General features: G+C 35.3%; 1 protein-coding gene across 3 annotated transcripts in view; it reads left to right on the top strand.

The window, feature by feature from the left end:
* Positions 1-13,356, top strand: part of SLIT2 (slit guidance ligand 2) — a 246,357-nt gene that overhangs the window by 47,762 nt on the left and 185,239 nt on the right. The window lies entirely within an intron of this gene.

Below are 13,356 nucleotides of genomic sequence, written 5' to 3'. Positions count from 1 at the left end.
TTGCTACTGCTTTGGATGTATGTTGTGCCTTTCATCCTGTGATTTGCAAGCATAAAAACAACACTAGCCGTACAGCATCTATGTCATTTGTGTAGGTAACAGTAATAAATCATTCTGAGGCATGGTTTGCTTTTTTTTTTTTTTTGTGTGTGTGTGTGTGTGTGTGTAAAGTTGTTAAATGGACTTGTCCAAGGTAACTACTTAAGTACTTAAGCATCTGATCAAGAACTGCATCCAGAGTCTTAATTGTCAACTCCCATCTGTTTAACATCCTGGAATCTTCTTTCTCTTAGAAGGATTTGGACACTTTCAGTAGCTGTCTGAATTGAGCTGTATTCTAAAACAAATCTTAAATATCATTGCTTCTCAGGTGCTAAAAATGCAGCTTTGAGCACTTTGGCTTTAAGGAGAGGGAAAATCCTATTGTACAGTACACTGATGCATTGTTTTTTGCCTTTTTTGTTGTTGTTGTTGTTGTTATTTTTAATAAACTTTTAAAATACTTTTTTGTTGTTGTTGAATATAGAACAACCCATTTAAGAGGTAAGCCAATTGGCTTTTTTGCCTGCTTAGGCCACCAGAACTGCCAGCTCCAACAACCAGTAAGCTCCTGCCTTTAAAATAAATGGTCTCTTATCAGGAGCTGAGAAATGGTAGTTTATTGTATTATTGTTTCCTTGGATTGGTCCTTCTAACAAAGAAGAGGCTTCCTATGGTGATTAATGGCATGCCTGAAAATTCAATATTAATTTCGTTTAGTAATTTCTTCAGCTTTCCATGTTAAATTACAGTGTTTTACACTAGATACTTCTGGATATGTTGGATCAGATTATGCCAAATATATTTTGGTGTCTTAATAGCAATTTTATCGGTGTTATATAAATAATGTGAGAGTACATTTTGTTACTTTTGATTATTTGTATGCTATCAGAGGCACTTACTGACATTGTCCTCAGAGCCATTAGAATTCAGATAAGATTGTTCAATGCTCTGAGTGACCCATGGTTCAGCACTCCACAGCTCAGTCTGATACTTCTTAAGCTGCTAATCATGTTAGTGTAGGAAAAGGTGTTGGGAGATAGGAAGGCTGACAGTAGTCTTTTCCAGCTCTAGATAGGTATCTGAAATACTGTCTTCTTGTTTTTTTTTTTTTTTTTTTTAAAGCTCTTACTTAAAAGCAGGAATAAATTTTAATGATGTAATGATAGAACACATAGGATTTTTTGTTTGTTTGTTTTTTTGTCTGGTACTTCATTCAATCTTAATCTGTTTCTCTGAAATATAATATGGAAAAAAAAAAAAATTTTTTTCCAGCAGGAAAAACCAAATGGTTTCTGCTCTGCAACATACTAGAGATTCAGTACCTTTCTACAGAAATTAGCATTCTTTTTGGGAAACATTGACTTCTGTAATGTTTTCAAGAGCACAATACAGTTCATGTTACTCTTCATGTATGTCTTCATTTGCAAAAAGGAAAATATTGAAGAGATTGGAAAACAGAATTGTCTGTGAGCCTATCATTCTTAAATTTTATTTTTTTTCCTTTGTTTTGCTTGAAAATGCATTGCTTGTGTATCTGAGCTTGGCTGTCGATGTTTTATCATTTTAATGTTGAACTTTGTAAATGGGTATATATGTCTTAGTGCCACACAGTGTTGTGTGTCAAATTAATGAGATGACTTGTAAATTCTGACTAGATAAACAGTATTTGATTCGTGTCTTTTATTCTGATCCTTCTTTCTACAACAGATTAATCCTGTGATTAGTTTTTTATAGTGGATAGTGATTGTATAGTCATAAATACTGAAGAGCTGTCTGCACACTGAGTATACTAGATCAGAAAGAAGGATGCCTTTCTTTGACAGATTTGACTTATAAGATGGAATTTTTGTGTAGCTGCAACATAGAAATTTTCTTTTTGACCACTTGCAGACTGCACTGATCTGCATGCATGGAACATAAATGCAATTTGTTATTAACATATTTGGGACCAGATTCTTGTTGGATGTACATGGCTTGAATCTTTCCTTTTGTATCTGGCTATTGTACTTTCTGTACATACACAGATGCCCTGGAAGACTGGAAGATGTGTAGGAATTACTCTTAATTTCAAGATAAGAACCTTTCTCTTGGTTTGTGTGGCCAGCAGCCAGGTGATGCACTGACTCTGTTGTACTGCACAATTCATAGAATCATAGAATGGCCTGGGTTGGAAAGGACTTCAAAGATCATCTAGTTTCAAACCCCCTGCCATAGGCAGGGTGGCCAACCATTAGACCAGGCTACCCAGACTTACATCCAGCCTGGCCTTGAATGACTCCAGGGATGGGGCATCCACAACCTCCTTGGGCAACCAGTTCCAGTGCATCACCACCCTCTGTGTGTGGAAAAACTTATTCCTAATATCTAACCTAAACTTCCCCTGTCTCAGTTTTAAACCATTCCTTCTTGTCATATCACTATCCACACTTGTAAACAGCCGCTTATATGCTCCCTGTTTATATGCTCCCTTCAAGTATTGGAAGGCCACCAATCAGGTCTTTCTGGAGCCTTCTCTTTTCCAAGCTAAACAAGCCCGGTTCCCTCAACCTTTCTTCATAGGAGAGGTGCTCCAGCCCTCTGATCGTCTTAGTCTGGCTCTACTCCGGACTTGTTCCAATAGCTCTTAATCTTTCTTGAACTGGGGACCCCAGGTCTGGACACAGTACTCCAGATGGGGTCTCACAAAAGCTGAGTAGAGGGGCACAATCACATTTCTCTTCCTGCTGGCCCCTTTTTTAATGCATCCCAGGATGTAGCTGGCCTCTGGTCTGCAAGCACACACTACTGGTTCATGTGCATCTTGTCCACCAGGGCCCGCAAGACCTCCTCCACAGGGCTGCTCTCAAGATAGGTTGAGTCAGATAAATTTTGTTAGTAGGTTGAAAATTAAAAGGTAATTGTAGTGTTCACTACGTGACTAAAATTGCTTTTATAATCAAAATCATGTCTTTACAATTGTATGCATAAACCAGTGTGATTTCACACGTAACATTCATGGTATTGTGGGAAAAAGCAACTCTTAACAATAGTTGTATTTATGTGTTCTGTTTTCACATTTAAGTGAGTTAGCATGCGACCACAATTAATTAATCCTAGGTAAACAACTGTTCTAGACATCAAAGAATGCAGATGAGAAAGCTGAAGATCCAAATTAGAGAAACTGGGATTTTTACCTTTGATTTAAGTCTTTGATTTGTATTAACATCTAAATTCCTGTGGAAAGCACTCTACTACTGCCGTAGTAGAAAATCTTCGCTTCACCATCCCTGGATTATTTCTGCTGATCTTTTATCTAATATACTAGTGTACTAGTTTATAGGAGACAGAAGAATTGTCTGACATTTTTTTGCTTCCATAGAAAAACAGTTTAAAGTGGGACATAGTCATGGTTAATTTTTCTTTTAAGGCTTATAACGTTTTAGATAATTTTGCTCCTTAGTGTTTTAAAAATACTTTGTCCTGAAAATTTTGACGTAGTTTAAATACAGAACTGAACTTCTAAAATAAATATTTCTGACCAAGACATACAATTAACTCAGATTATTTGATATTTCCAACCTCAGATGACCTCTAAAAAGCTTATTTTAATAAACACTGAGCCTCCATCTTCTGATAATCTTCCATTTCTATTGGACTCATCTAATTTGAGATATTGGATCTTGGCTACAAATCTCCAAATATTAGATTTTTAGAATCTAGTGCATAATTCCTGCATAGTTTTCAGGAGCAGCGGTGACTTGTATACATTGCCATAATTAAATTTATCCTCAACAAATATAACATAAAACTGGGGAGAATGCACAAAAGGGAAGGTGAGAGGGACCTGGTGGACGACAGGTTGGCCATGAGCCAGCAGTGTGCCCTTGTGCCCAAAAAGGCCAATGGCATTCTGGGGTGCATTAAAAAGAGCATGTCCAACAGGTCAAGGGAGGTGATCCTCCCCCTCTACTCTGCCTTGATAAGGCCTCATCTGGAGTACTGTGTCCAATTCTGGGCTTCTCAGTACAAAAAAGACAGGGATCTCTTGGAAAGAGTCCAGCGGAGGGCCACAAAGATGGTGAAGGGCCTGGAGCATCTCCCCTATGAAGAAAGGCTAAGTGAACTGGGTCTGTTTAGCCTTGAGAAAAGAAGACTGAGAGAGGATTTGATTCAGGTCTATAAACATCTAAGGTGTGGGGGGCAGAGTGGTGAGGCCAGACTCTTTTCAGCAGTGTGTGGAGATGGGACAAGGGGAAACGGCTAGAAACTGCAGCATAGGAAGTTCCACACAAATGTGCGCAAGAACTTCTTTACGGTGAGGGTGACGGTGCACTGGAACAGGCTGCCCAGGGAGGCTGTGGAGTCTCCTTCTCTGCAGATATTCAAGATCCGCCTGGACAACTACTTGTGTGACCTGGTGTAGGGAACCTGCTTTAGCAGGGGGGTTGGTCCCTTCCAACCCCTATGTTTCTGTGATTCAAATTCATTGTCTAAGCACCACAAAAGCAATTGGGAGATATAATGAAGGATCAAAGTAAAAGAAAAAAATAGCTAACTCATGTATATTATGTAAAAATATATTTTCAGTCTGGCACGTGAGCATTTTGATTAAAACCATTAAATTTGCTCTGCAGAAAGACTTAATACTTAAAAGCAGTTTCATCTTTTAAGCAACATTGGATTTTCTTGGCAGATACCTCCATCTGAAGTTCAGAGATTCTTTATATTAAATAGGGGGTGTCTAATTAAGTAGTTTAGAATCAGTTTCATTGTAAGCGAAGAGGAAATTTCAAAATGCTAAGCTGTTCATTTTACTTGTTGTAATGTCCCAAAGCAGTAATGTTGAAGATGGAACAATTCCAGTTTTTTTTATTGAATCTGTCCTAGCATATGAATGTTAAAATGGAAATTACTGGGAATAAACATGTGTGAATTTATGCACATTTATTTATAGAGAAATGATTTATTTTATCATTTTTACATTACGTGATAAGCAATCTTGTTTTGTGATTTACTCATTACCTATTTTAATTAAATGCTTGTATTTTTATCAGGCTGCACCTCATTTTTTTCTGGCTTATACAATGCCATTATAAAGTATGCTTGCAATAAAGAGCTGTTTTATGAAGACAGTGTAAGGAGAAGAATAACTGTTAGTTCACCATAACAGTAGAGTGCTCTAAATGCTATTAGTTATTCAGAAAAGAGCCACGTTTTAGTAGTAATAGTTTATTTTATAGGAAAATGTTTTTTACATGTATTTTATCATTGATTGAAAGGAAATATAACCTTATTCTGATATTATACCAACTTAGGAAGGAAGCAAACAGCATAATTAGAATTAAGATACCAGTATGGTGAAGTAAATTGGAATTTACTCATTTCTGTTGTAATTGAATACTTTCTCTTCTAAATCTTTGTGCTTAATCTGTGTTCTGCATTTTCCTGCTTTTTGAAAGAAGTTCAAAGTAATGCTGAGACTAATAGCTGAATATAAAATCCAACCAAAGTAAGTGAGGTTTATTGGCTGCTGTGGGAATCTGCTGATAAAGCAGTCTCAGTTCAGAGTAACTCAGGTAGACTTTTAGCCCAAAGCAATGAACATTTGGAGCATGTTGCTCAGAGCTTTGTCCAGGCAGATCCTGAGGCCCTTCATATAAATGGTGGTCCTGGGCTGGTTTTTGCCAGTTTTTCACCAGATCTGGCCCCAGAGGCTTGGTACCACTGGAAACCAGCCCCTGCTTTACAGTGGAACTTTTCATTTATCTCTTAAAGATGAATTATATTTCTTATGGTGGTTACTACAATCATAATGTGTAGCATACTCAAGTTTTGAACGATCTGTCTTCTGGTTATTAGTCTTCATATCCTATGGGATTTTTAACTTTCAAGGAAGTAAGTGTTCTGTGTTTTCCAGAGTTTTCTGCTAGTTAAAACATGATTTAAACAAAATGATTTTAAAAAATCAAGATTTTTCTCAATTACTGTGCCTGCTCTTTGATGATTTATGCTAGAAGTGTTTTAAATATTTTCAGTATGGGATTTGGTGGATGACTTTTGGAAGACATGGAAGGAAAATGGATTTATGTAAATATGTTCCTTTTCAACAATGTACCATTTCTAAAAACAGAAGCATAAGGTAGTGGTGACAGAGTTAGATGTAAGAAGGAGAGACAGGGTGCTAAAACATAGGCTGTAAGGTGTGGATGTGGCAGGAGGTTGGTATATGCTATCAGTTATTCAGCTGTATGTGTGACAGAACATACTTCATCAGAATGCAAACTGAAGAAGAGTGTAGAAAAGAAAATATTTGCACAATAGCATTTACTGTATGAAGAGATAATTAGATAAAACTGAGGAAGATCTGCGTAGAATTTTAAAGAAACTGCATATTCATTTAAAGTCACAATACATGAGTAACAACTAAGATTTGCCTTAATTGCATCTGCCTGGCTACTAAAATTTCCATGATTCCCATTATAATAATACAGTACAGTGAACTGCTACACTATGCTCAGGGAACCTGTTTCATCCCCTGTGGAAGCAGTATGCCACTATTCATGAATTCTATATTTATTGATAAGTATATCACTCATTTTGAAATACTGGGGAGTTTAATAAATGTGAGTTGAGGAGGGTGAAAATCATTCAGGTATTTTTTCTACTTATTTTTCTTATTCCTTGTGATGGAACTACATGAGTCTTTTGTTTATTTAACACTATATCCTCATCTATAAGTTCTAGTATTTCTTTAAGCCAAGGCCTAGGTAGAAGATTTTTGCCTTTCCTCATCTTATCAGAAATTGTTTTACTCAACATTTACCAAAGTAGGTTTTTTCTAACGTGACTGACAGTTTAGTGGACAGAGGTTTCTCTGCTTCAGAGACTTAACATCAGGTTTTTTAAATATATAAAATAACTAGCAGTTATGCTATATGCGTTTTCCAACAAAGTCATTTTCCTATATCCCTTTCTCGTATATAAGTTAAGAGTACTCTCACCTCTCTCACTTCTCTGAATACTAATACGAACTGGCTACTTTTGTTTCATCTTGCTACTGTTGAAAACATTTTAATTTTGGCATTTCTTCTCAGTCTTGCAAGCCAACGATGATTCTGTTGAGGTGCGATAGAGGAATCTGTATTACCATTGTATCCCAGTTTTATTTCTGATTTAAAGAGACTAGAAATGAGAAATACTTTTATTCATAAAAGTATTGAAGAAAAAATTAAAAGGTGGTTGGAGACAAAAAGAAAAACGCATCTCATTACAATTGTGTTTTAAAGTCAGGTGAATGAAAATTGCTGTAGTACAGAGGGGACCCTGGGGACAGTTGAAAATCTCTAGGTGTCAGGTTGTAAACTTCATAGGTTACATCTGAAAAACTGTTGTTATGGTGGTCTTGTTGTTTATCAAGGGGTTAAGTTAGTAAAATACAAAATAATTTTATTATCTCTTATCTATGATACCAAATTGTATCTAAAACGTATCCTTGAAAAACAATTTAGGTATAGCTCTTCAGCTAGAGCAATGCTGTATTTCTGCTTTTCAACTCTTACTCTCTGAAATATATACCTTCTAATTCCTATTACCTTGATAATCTGAGTTACTAGCCTTCAAAAAAAAAAACACTGCTATATAGCTCTACAGTGGACCCTGGGTCTATAATCAGAAAAAATGAGGGTATTAGGTCAGTGTGAGTGACATATCTTGGCCTGTTTATTTGTGTTAGCATTTATCTATGTGCTGTGTCAGTGGTGCACAGAGCAAGCAATTGATTACATGTCAGTAAATATACTTTGGGCAGCTACAACCAGTTTTCTCTGTTCCATCCACTATTAGGAAGATGAAACGAGAGTAAAGGAAAAATAATACGGGCTAGAGAACGTTTTTTATATTGTTTGTGAAAATTTTTTCCTTGATATTTTTTCTTTCAATGCTTCTAATTTTTTTTTTTTTCTTCAATGTGACTTAATTTATACTTGAAATGTTATCAAGAAGACTGTGTTCTGAGCAGTGAAATTCAAGGCACTGAGATAATGCCAAATTGAGGGGGTATTGTTTTTTCTTTTCAATTTTCTTAAGTGGATTATACTCACAGTTAATATTTATCTCATCTGTAGATATTAGGATAGCTAACTGCATAATTTATTTGTCAAACATTTATACAATTTAAAAGAAATTTAATTGCTTATTATCTTTCTGCACAACTTTTTTTTTTTTTTTTCTGGAGTGGTAAGTTCATTTTAACAAATTATGAAAGAAGGAACATTTAAAGAAAAGAGTAGGACGTTATTAATGAGGAATAGGCAGGGTTGTAAATATGATTGTATCCCTCCCCCTCTCTTAAGGAAAATAAAAATTCAGGCAGAGAAAGGAGAAACTTTGTTATTTGTCTTGAAATAGCAAGTGTATCTCAGCAGCTTTTGGACTGAAAATGAGGCCATGCCGCTTTATCAGATATAGGGGAAGTGAAAAAGCTTTAGAAACTTGAATCCTTTCTGATTTGCCAGAATATGTGAGTAGGGGGCAGTGTGTAAGAAGTTCATCTGTTCTGCCTCAACTAATTCACCCTTTAGAGGGTCCGAAACCTGATGTGTAAAATATTATGGGAGGTACTGAGAGAATCTTAAATTTAAAAGTTTGGGAATCAAAGTTAATATAAAAACCTTCTATTCTTGTTTAAATGAATTGTCCAATTTATAAAAATGCAACAAGTTCTTTCTACTCAGAGTCTTGCAAAACTAGCCTCTAAAAAGTAAAGAAAAAATAAATAATTATTGAATTAATTTTTCATGTGCTGCAGAAATTACTGTTCCATGTGTGAACTTCATTACTTGTGCAGTTATAAAACATCATATAAATAATGATGCTCATCTTAAAGTAAACATAGAAGCCAAATGTCTTGAAGCCCACTCCTCTTAACAGTTTTGAAACACTTCGGAAAAACTGAGTCGGCCTGCTTCATCTATGAGTAGGGTTAACTCTTAGATTTTTGTAACTTTTCAGTAGTTGTTCCAATTTAAATTCATCAGGAGAGAAATAAAATCAAGTCTTATTTAGAAACCTAAATTGTTAAATTTTCTATCTAGTTGCATCTTGGAGAAGATTAGCATGGTGCTTAAAACATGGTGTTATGGGTTTGGTTTTTTTTGTTTGTTTGTTTGTTTGTTTTTCTTTCTTTTAATGGAAAATAATCTTCACTGCTAAAGAATAGAATTTCTGAAGATTAGAATATTTTCTTTAAATTTAGCTGGCATGTGAGATAATTTACTCATGAGTTAGTAATATATTGGGTAGAGATATATTCATTTATTTTCATCATATCTAAATATTCCACTGTGTCAATACTATGTGAGGAGGCTTGAACTCATATTTGAAACTGGAAATAGTAAAAGCAGATTCATCCGTAGGAAACAGTTTAGGAAGAGGTACTTAAAAATATTCTGCAATAGCAGTCTGAATCACAAAGCAGATTTGCTTTGGGGTTGTTTTTTTGTTTGTTTGTATTTGTTTTTGGTTTGTTTTTCATTTGAAGTCTTGTAATATTGTACAACACAAATTTTATTGACAGACTCATGGAGCATCAGTGGAAGTGTTGAAATAATCCCCAAAGGATTCTGTTAATCTTATCAAACTTGATTTAGTCAGGTTTGAGTTGTAAATGACCAGATAAGTGGAAACATTGAGAATCTCCAGTTACACTGACGAAAGTAAATTTGGAGCATTTAACTGTTTTGAATATCAAGCACTTCTTTGAGACTGTAAAAACCCAAATTTTACAATTACATTTGACTCAGTCTTTATCCTTATGTTCAAGATAATTAAATTTGTCACATCAAGAATAGAAGACAAGACTTCCTTTATACCACTTGATCACTTACAGTTATCTGTTTTGCCCTTTTCTCCAAGTATGCTATCTTCTCAGGAGTTCATGATGAGATTTTTGGGGAGACTATTTGTACGTTTTCATGTGTCTGTATGGCGCTGAAAATGTGAGTCTGTATGAAAAGCATGTAGTGTTTGCCTTGTTCTTACATCAGAAGAATTTTTTCTTTTGTCCATTTTATGCTTGTTTCCAAAGGCTTAAAATGCAAGCTTTGTTTCTGCAATAATGGCTTAGTGTAGGCTTACATTGTTGATCCCCTCAGTAGATGCAGTGTAATCCACTTTAGTAATGTGAATTTTTAAACAATCATCAGCCTTTGCTATTAACCCTTCTATACTAATGGTAATACCCTAGAAGAACTACAAAGGAATTTGGTGCTCAAGCTTAACATAAGACTTGAAGGACACTTAGCGGCATTTGCATTCCTTAGTTCAGCCAGAGTGAATTGCAGAACTGATGTTGAACTTGATTGGTACTTTATTCAATGTAAAATAGCTGATTGTGAAGTTGATGCTGAAATCCAACTTTACAGGGGACTTCTCTTAAGGAATTTTTCATATTTTCCTGAAGGACCTTAGTAATTAAATGCTGCTTGAAGACTCTACTGTCCCTTGCTTTTGTTTACTATTTAGCTAAGCCAGTAGTGTACTTTTCTCACAATGCTTTTTTTTCTTTAAACTAGATACGCTCAATAACTGCTGAAAAAAGATTGGCAAGATGTATTCAGTATATTACTAAGATATTTGAGAAAAACATCTTCTTGGTGTCCACTTTTGTGTTTTTTGTTTTTTTTTTTTTTTTAAATAACATCTCACTACTTTTTATTTAGTCCTACTTGTTGATTGTTCTCCTTATCTACCTTTGTTCTTGTTTAAGAAAGCTGGTCAGCAAAATGAAAACTGATTGATTGAAGATCTGAACTTTACTATGAAAAGAATGTGAATGATTAGATTTTGTTTGTTCGTTTGTTTGTTTTTGTCTCAGCACCTAGAATTACTGCTCTAGGTATCACTAGTCCCACTGCAAAGATGCAAGTTAACCTGTGCTTTCTGCATCCCCCAGAAGTATTTGGGTAGCTTATTTTTGTGATCTGAATTATAAGTAGAAAAAGCCACCTGGATTTGATAAGATAAAAAGTGGCTATTTTTTATGTGTGTGTTTTAGAAGGTATGGGCAGAGATTAAGAACCAGTACTGTTCAAGAGTGATAAGACTACTTCATCAAAGAGAAACAAAAGTACTACAGATTTCACTGCAGTCATGTAGCATACAGATTAACTCAAATATGCACCTTCAGAAACTAATTAAAGAATTACTGTAGGTAGCGTTTTTATAAATGAGCATAGATTATTAGCAAGGATATTTATAGCAGATAAACAAGCAGATTTGCTCTTATAATACACAAAAAGAGCTAGATAGCTGAGAAAATACCCAAGATATGCATGAAATAAAACTCTTCCACTTCCACACAGTGCCCCCTCCCATCAACCTCCCAGCTGCACTGAAAGGGACAGTCAGGATGGGATAATCAAACAATTAGGGAGTATACAGCAGAGGTAACTAAAAGGGCTTTACTTTGCAGCCTATGTAAATAGAAGAGCTGAAGGAAGAAGCAGGGAGGGCTATAAAACAGGAGTGTTCACCAGATGGAGATTGTTGCTCGAGGGGAACAAGAAATTTGTTGTCCTCCAATAGCTATGTCTACTTGAAGTAAGTTGATTATTTACTACTTTAAGTTACAGAATACTCAAGCTCCCTTAAAGTTTAGCTTTTAATTAAAAAAAAAAAAAAAAAAAAAAAAGATGTTAGGAGTACTGTGGTACTGTGGGAACTGTTTGAAGAATCTGATCTTGTTAGCCTGTCTGCAGATGAGTTTGAAGGCCAATGTGGAATATTCATTTTAAAAGGAAATCTTTTCATCTTCTCTACGTAGAGATATTGAGAGTGGATGTTGTTGTGTTTTGTTTAAATGTTTTGGATTTTATGGTTTCGTAGTGAGAAATAAAACCTTGTAAAAACAGTGTTGTGTCATATATCCAAGAATATCGTTAGTTAAATCTTAGTACATTTGAGAATATTGTACATAATTTAGTAATGTTTTGTCAGTCTATTTCAGGGGTAAGAGTAATCTGAGGAATATTATCGTAAATAATTACTGTGAGTACTAGAGCATAAGGTATTTTTAAAATTTTGTTCTCTGCTTTCCTATTATTGCATAATGAATTATCCATAGGTTGCTCCGAAAATATTGCACAATAACACTAGATGACAGAGCAAATTCTCAGCTACACAACACTATTCTTCAACATACTTACCACTATTAACAATGCGTTTTCACCAGCAATGAACAAAAGTCTGCCTATTGTACTTGAAATATCTGCATATCCATCCAGAGTATGCATTATCTTCGACACTGCTGTTATCACTGCTGAAACACACCACTCGCTGTGCTCACACTCAGTGTTTGATCTCCATAAATGTTGATGAATGTTAGTGGGTGCAATTTTTTCTGTATGGAGGACTTTAATGACACACCTCTGTTTCATCCGCACTTCCATGTCAGATGCTATTTTGTTGGACTACCCCTCTGCTGCCACATCTCGCACAGCAACAAAGTGTGATGGAATTTTGGTAAGTAGGTTCAACCTCTACTGCTACACCACCAACATCCATCTATGATGTTGTGGGCTAATGTATTAAATGGGAGGCATGACTTTCAGAGCAGACCTTGTAGTTTATAACTTCTGAAAAAAACAGGAAACATTCTAGATTATGCTACTAAAAGATCTGAATTTACTGGAGTAGAGAGGTAGGATTCACGCATCTGAGATATCTTTGAGATGGGAAGTTTGCAATAATTAGTCAACCATGTAATTAGCAATTGTGTGCCAATACATCCAAACGTTGACTTGTGTTGTTCACTTTAGTGAGAAGGTTTAGGTAGATATTTGAACAGTAGAGAATGACTTAGTAAAGAGAAGCAACAGTGGCCCATAGCTTTGGAGGAGCATCTTCAGAACATAGCTCTGAAAGTAAAAGTTCTGAATAACACATGCGTTACTTTTAAACAATTCTCAAAATTAGTTGAACAACATACTAAACACAGCACGAACTGTATTTGCTATTTGTAAGGTCAAGATAGATTTGATTTTTAATAATGGATACACAAGCAAGATGTTTTTGCAGCCACTTTATGATATTGTAGAAGCTGCAAAGGTACAAAAAAACTTGTGTTAGTTTAACTGGAAGATCTTAATTAGTTTGTTTTGAGTGCTGAAATAAAGTGGTTATGCCTGTGGCAAATGAGTGGGGTTAATAAATTCTTTAAAGTAAACGATAGTTTATAGTTAATACTGTAAATGTGTTTTTGAAGTTGATGGGAGCTTACAGTCAAGATTGGAGAGAGGAAAAAGAGAAAATGCTGCTTCTGATTTTATTACTGGAATA

This window comes from Meleagris gallopavo, chromosome 4 (genome assembly GCF_905368555.1).
Source record: "Meleagris gallopavo chromosome 4, MGAL_WU_HG_1.1, whole genome shotgun sequence".
NCBI lineage: Eukaryota > Metazoa > Chordata > Aves > Galliformes > Phasianidae > Meleagris > Meleagris gallopavo.
Note: the sequence above shows the minus strand (reverse complement) of the source record. Positions and strands in the feature narration are given on the sequence as shown.